The sequence below is a fragment of the Bufo gargarizans genome, chromosome 5 (assembly GCF_014858855.1).
Source record: "Bufo gargarizans isolate SCDJY-AF-19 chromosome 5, ASM1485885v1, whole genome shotgun sequence".
NCBI classification, from domain to species: Eukaryota; Metazoa; Chordata; class Amphibia; order Anura; family Bufonidae; genus Bufo; species Bufo gargarizans.
In genome coordinates, this window is record NC_058084.1 from 92,057,364 (window position 1) to 92,064,171 (window position 6,808).

The window sequence follows — 6,808 nt, forward strand, 5'->3', positions numbered from 1 at the left end:
TTAAGGAACAAGAAGAAACCAATGTGGATAAATAGAAATGTAAAGAAAGCAATAAGTCACAAAAAGAAAGCATTTAAACCACTAAAACAGGAGGTTAGTGAGGAAGCACTAAAAAAGAATAATGAAAAAAATAAAATAAGTAAAAAACTAATAAAAGCAGCCAAACTAGAGACCGAGAGATTAATTGCCAAAGAGAGCAAAACTAACCCTAAAATGTTCTTCAATTATATAAATGTCGGCCCTTTACAGAGTAATAAGGGGGAAGCTGCAGAGAGCGATGAGGAGAAAGCAAAGCTATTTTTTTTCTCCACTGTACTTCACTAAGGAAAATAAACTGTCAGATGAAAACGTTAACTCCCCATTAAAAGTGCCCTGTCTGACCCAGGAAGAAGTACAGCGCCGTCTTAAAAAGATTAAAATAGACAAATCGCCAGGACCTAAAGGCATATACCCCTGTATCCTAAGAGAATTAAGTAATGTCATAGCCAGTGTTCCACAGGATTGGCGCATAGCAAATGTGGTGCCAGTATTCAAATAGGGTCCAAAAACAGAGCCCGGAAAGGAAAATAAGCAAATAACGCCATATCAGCATGGCTTCATGAGGGATCGGTCATATTAATCTAGCTGTCACGGAAGGTGTGCAGGAAACTAGAAAACACAAAATGAATATACGACTGACTGGATCCAAAACTAAGGAACAAAAAGGGAGAGCCCTGCATCAGGCCTGGCTCTCTCCCTGACTGCTCAGCCTATGCGAAAATCCCAATGGTAGATGATCGCATATCCTCGTACCTCGACTGCATAACACCTGAACACCCTATAATAGTGAGGGGACACGACCATCGGCTCCCTACACTAGATACGGAGGGAGTCAGGGTCACCTGGGATCCAGCAAACAGAAAAACACAAATAAATGAACAAAACTTATCTTGTAGAAGACTCAGAAGTAGGAACAGCATGCACACACTCCAGGAAGTTGTATAAACCGCAAAGTGATGCACTATGGGAAAAGGATTTAAAGGGATGCAATCAGTGCAACTACATGACAGCTGAGAGAGGCTAACGAGATGAGAAATTGAAAGCAAAACAAAAGGAGGTTCTAGACGTCTGTCAGAGCTTCTCAGATGTCTGGTGGTGACAGTACCCCTCCTTCTACGAGTGGACTCCGGACACTCAGAGCCCACCTTCTCAGGATGGGACCTATGGAAAGCCCTGATGAGACGAGTGGCCTTAATGTCCGTCACTGGGACCCACATCCTCTCCTCAGGACCATAACCCTTCCAATGAACGAGGTACTGGAGAGAACCGCGGACAACACGAGAATCCACAATCCTAGAGACCTGAAATTCAAGATTACCATCAACCACAATCGGAGGAGGAGGCAAATACGAGGGTACAATGGGTTGGACATAAGGTTTTAATAAGGACTTATGAAAAACATTATGGATCTTCCAAGTCTGAGGAAGATCAAGATGGTAGGCAACAGGATTGATGACGGACAAGATTTTGTAAGGCCCAATAAACTTAGGACCCAACTTCCAGGAGGGAACCTTCAATTTGATATATTTTTAGTAGACAACCACACCAAATCACCAACATTCAGGTCCGGACCAGGCACACGTCCCTTATCCGCCACACGCTTATATCTCTCACTCATGCTCTTTAGATTATCCTCAATCCTTTGCCAAATAGATGACAAAGACGAGGAGAATCTGTCCTCATCAGGTAAACCAGAAGACCCCTCTCCCGAGAATGTCCCAAACTGCGGATGAAACCCATATGCACCAAAAAATTGTGACTTATCAGAGGACTCCTGACGACGGTTATTTAAAGCAAACTCAGCAAGAGACAAAAAAGAACACCAATCCTCCTGATTCTCCGCCACAAAACAGCGCAGATATGTCTCCAGATTCTGATGGACGCGCTCTGTCTGGCCATTCGAATGCGGGTGGAAAGCAGAAGAGAATGACAACTGAACCCCCAAGCGAGAACAGAAAGCCTTCCAGAATCTGGAAACAAACTGTGTGCCCCTATCAGAGACTATGTCTGAAGGAATACCATGCAATTTGACAATGTGATCAATAAATGCCTGCGCCAGCGTCTTAGCATTGGGCAAGCCAGGAAAAGGGATGAAATGCACCATTTTGCTAAAACGGTCCACCACCACCAGAATCACAGTCTTCCCCGAGGAACGAGGCAGGTCCATAATGAAGTCCATGGACAGATGTGTCCAAGGACAGGAAGGAATGGGTAAGGGAAGGAGAGGACCTGATGGCCGTGAATGAGGGACTTTGGCACGAGCGCAGGTCTCGCAGGCTGCCACAAAACCCTCAACCGACTTACGAAGCGCAGGCCACCAGAATCTCCGAGCGATGAGATCCACTGTGGCCCTTGCCCCCGGGTGCCCAGCAAGGACAGTATCGTGGTGTTCCTTAAAAATCTTGTGTCTTAAAGCGAGAGGCACAAACAACCTCCCAGGAGGACAAAGATCAGGAGCTTCTGACTGGGCTACCTGAACCTCTGCCTCTAATTCAGGATAAAGAGCAGAGACCACCACACCTTCAGCCAAAATGGGACCCGGGTCTTCAAAATTCCCACCTCCCGGAAAACAACGTGACAGGGCATCTGCCTTCACATTCTTAACCCCAGGGCGGAACGTGACAACAAAATTAAACCTGGAAAAGAACAAAGACCATCTGGCCTGTCTCGGGTTCAGACGCTTGGCTGACTCCAAGTAGGCCAGATTCTTATGGTCAGTAAACACGATAAAAAGGTGTCTGGCTCCCTCTAGCCAATGGCGCTATTCCTCAAAAGCCAATTTGATGGCCAACAACTCCCTATCTCCCACATCGTAATTTCTCTCTGCGGAGGAGAGTTTCTTTGAGAAAAAGGCACACGGTCGCCATTTGGCAGGAGAGGGACCCTGAGACAAGACCGCACCCACACCCACCTCAGAAGCATCAACCTCAACTATGAAGGGTAGAGAAATATCAGGTTGTACCAAGATGGGAGCAGAAGAAAAACTCTCCTTGATATTAGAAAAGGCCTTACGCGCCTCTACCGACCAATAGGAAAAATCTACCCCCTTTCTAGTCATATCAGTGAGTGGTTTAACAACAGAGGAATAATTCAAAATAAACTTCCTGTAATAATTGGCAAAGCCCAAAAAACGCATCAGCGCCTTCTGATTCTCAGGAAGCTCCCACTCAAGCACAGCGCGGACCTTCTCGGGGTCCATGCGAAAACCAGAAGCGGAGAGAAGAAACCCCAGAAATTGAATTCCTGGAACCGCAAACACACATTTCTCCAGTTTAGCATAAAATTTATTCTCCCGCAGGATGAGCAAGACCTGACGTAAGTGTTCCCTATGAGTCTTGAAATCAGGAGAAAAAATCAAAATGTCATCCAGATACACTAATACAAATTTCCCCATTAAATGATAAAAAATGCTGTTCACAAAATGCTGAAAGACGGCTGGAGCATTCATCAAACCAAAAGGCATAACCAAATTCTCAAAATAGCCCTCAGGGGTATTGAAGGCCGTCTTCCATTCGTCTCCTTCTCTGACCCTGACCAGGTTGTATGCCCCTCTTAGATCCAACTGGGAAAAAACTTTAGCCCCAACAATCTGGTTAAACAGGTCCGGGATCAAAGGAAGCGGATAAGGGTCACGAATTGTGATACTGTTCAGCTCCCTGAAATCCAGACATGGTCTTAAAGAACCATCTTTATTCTTAACAAAGAAAAAACCAGCGGCAACAGGTGACTTCGAGGGTCGTATGTGTCCCTTTCTCAGACTCTCAGAGATATAAGCACGCATAGCGACCCTTTCAGGTTGGGAGAGAATGTATAAACGAGATTTAGGCAGCTTGGCGCCTGGGGTGAGATTAATAGGGCAATCGTACTCCCTGTGCGGGGGCAAGTCCTGAACACCACTCTCAGAGAAGACATCCGAAAATGCAGAGAGAAAAGATGGTACAGTCTTAGTAGAAACCTCAGAAACAGATGTCGTGAGGCAATTCTCTCTGCAAAAGTCACTCCAACCATTTATTTGCCTCGCTTGCCAATCAATGGTGGGGTTATGTTTAGTGAGCCAGGGTAGCCCCAACACTAGTGGAGTAGGCAACCCGCTAAGGACGAAACATGACACATCCTCAACATGAGCATCACTCACAATCAAACGGATATTGTGAACTATGCCCTTTAATGATTTCTGAGAAAGTGGAGCGGAATCAATAGCAAAAACAGTTATATCCTTTCCCAAAGTGCATACCTGAAAACCATGAGTTATAGCAAATTGATTATCAATGGGATTGACAGCTGCTCCACTATCTACAAAAATCTCACAAAAAATGTTCTTGCTCTCTAGCGCCACTCTGGCAGGTAGGACAAAACGGGAACTACAAGCAAACGGAAAACCTTCAATTTCTGCATCAACCCTGCCAATGGTAACAGATGGAAAAAAATTTAAGGATTTTTTCCTTTTTGTTTCTTTATTACTCTCAAAAAACTGCCTGAATCTCCTAGAGGGACAAACATTTGCCAAATGATTTATACCTCCACAACAGAAACAAACCTTCCCATGAGGGCTGAATCTTCTATTGTTAGAGGCAATCAAACCCAGCTGCATGGGCTCCTGCTGCACAGAATGAGACCACCGCACTGTCCTGGGATTGAGTATGACAGGAAGGAGTGATCTCTCCTCTCTCTCTAAGACGCCTGTCAATACGAACGGCCCGAGACATGGCAGAGTCCAAGGAGGTAAATGCATCTTTCAATCCCTCTGAAAGACCATGGCAAAATTGACTTCGGAGTGCAGCATCATTCCAACCAGTATCAGCTGCCCATCTCCGAAATTCTGAACAGTATATCTCTGCAGATTGTTTACCCTGACATAAAAGACGTAGTCTAGACTCCAGAGCAACACGATCCGGATCATCATATATCTGACCCAGGGCTAAAAAGAATTAATCCACTGAACGGAGGGGCCGTGCCCAGGACTGAGCGTTATCCCTGAGCAGCGATATAATGATCCCCACCCTCCGTTCCTCATCACCAGAGGAATGGGGAAGTAGGCGAAAATAGAGTTTGCAAGCCTCTCTAAAACGCACAAAATTCTCACTACCCCCGGAGAACGTATCCGGGAGCGAGATCTTAGGCTCAGAACAAGCTCCATGAACGCAAGCTGAACCGGTCACTTGAAACTGAGAAAGAGTCTTACGGAGATCTGCTACCTCCAATGAAAGACCCTGCATGCGTTCAATCAAAAATGAAACCGGATCCATGCTTGAGACGGTTTTGGCGGTTTATAATGTCACGGAAAGTGTGCAGGAAACTAGAAAACACAAAATGAATATACGACTGACTGGATCCAAAACTAAGGAACAACAAGGGAGAGCCCTGCATCAGACCTGGCTCTTTCCCTGACTGCTCAGCCTATGCGAAAATCCCAATGGTAGATAATCGCATATCCTCGTACCTCGACTGTATAACACCTGAACACCCTATAATAGTGAGGGGACACGACCACCGGCTCCCTACACTAGATACGGAGGGAGTCAGGGTCACCTGGGATCCAGCAAACAGAAAAACACAAATAAATGAACAAAACTTATCTTGTAGAAGCCTCAGAAGTAGGAACAGCATGCACACACTCCAGGAAGTTGCATAAACCGCAAAGTGATGCACTATGGGAAAAGGATTTAAAGGGTTGCAATCAGTGCAACTACATGACAGCTGAGAGAGGCTAACGAGATGAGAAAATGAAAGCAAAACAAAGGAACCTCAAGGAGGAGGTTCTAGACGTCTGTCAGAGCTTCTCAGATGTCTGGTGGTGACACTAATTTAATCAGTTTCTATGAGGAGGTAAGTTCTATACTTGACAGCGGCAAATCAATGGATGCCATATATCTGGACTTCTCCAAAGCATTTGACACTGTACCACATAAAACAGGGGTGGCCAACCTTACAGACACAAAGAGCCAGAAAATAAAATCGTATGACTGCCAGGAGCCACAAGCTATCCGTTTACACAAATTTGCCTGCACACGACAGTATTACTGCAATTGAGTTATCAAACATTTAAAAGTGCATTTAAACCACCTTTCCTCCCTGTAGAGTAGACAGCTTTAGTGAGACTTCTGGCAATCTTTGTTTTTCACAATGTGTTTCAAGATTTCTCAGATGGCACCTTTATGCTCAGATGACCACCCATGCTCAGATGACCGCCTTATGCTCAGATGACCGCCCATGCTCAGAGGACCGCCCATGCTCAGATGACACCCTTATGCACAGATAACCGCCCATGCTCAGATGACCGCCCATGCTCAGATGACCGCCCATGCACAGATGAAACCCTTATGCTCAGATGACCGCCCATGCTCAGATGACACCCCATGCACAGATGACGCCCTTATGCTCAGATGACTGCCCATGCTCAGATGACCGCTCATGACCGCCCTATGCTCAGATGACCACCCTATGCTCAGATGACACCCCATGCACAGATGACGCCCTTATGCTCAGATGACTGCCCATGCTCAGATGACCGCTCATGACCGCCCTATGCTCAGATGACCACCCTATGCTCAGATGACCACCCCATGCTCAGATGACCGCCCATGCTCAGATGACCGTCCCATGCTTAGATGACCGCCCCATGCTCAGATGACCGCCCCATGCTCAGATGACCGCCCATGCTCAGATGACCGCCCCATTCTCAGATGACGCCCTATTCTCAGATGACGCCCCATTCTCAGATTACACCCCATTCTCAGATTACACCCCATGCTCAGATGACGCCCCCACC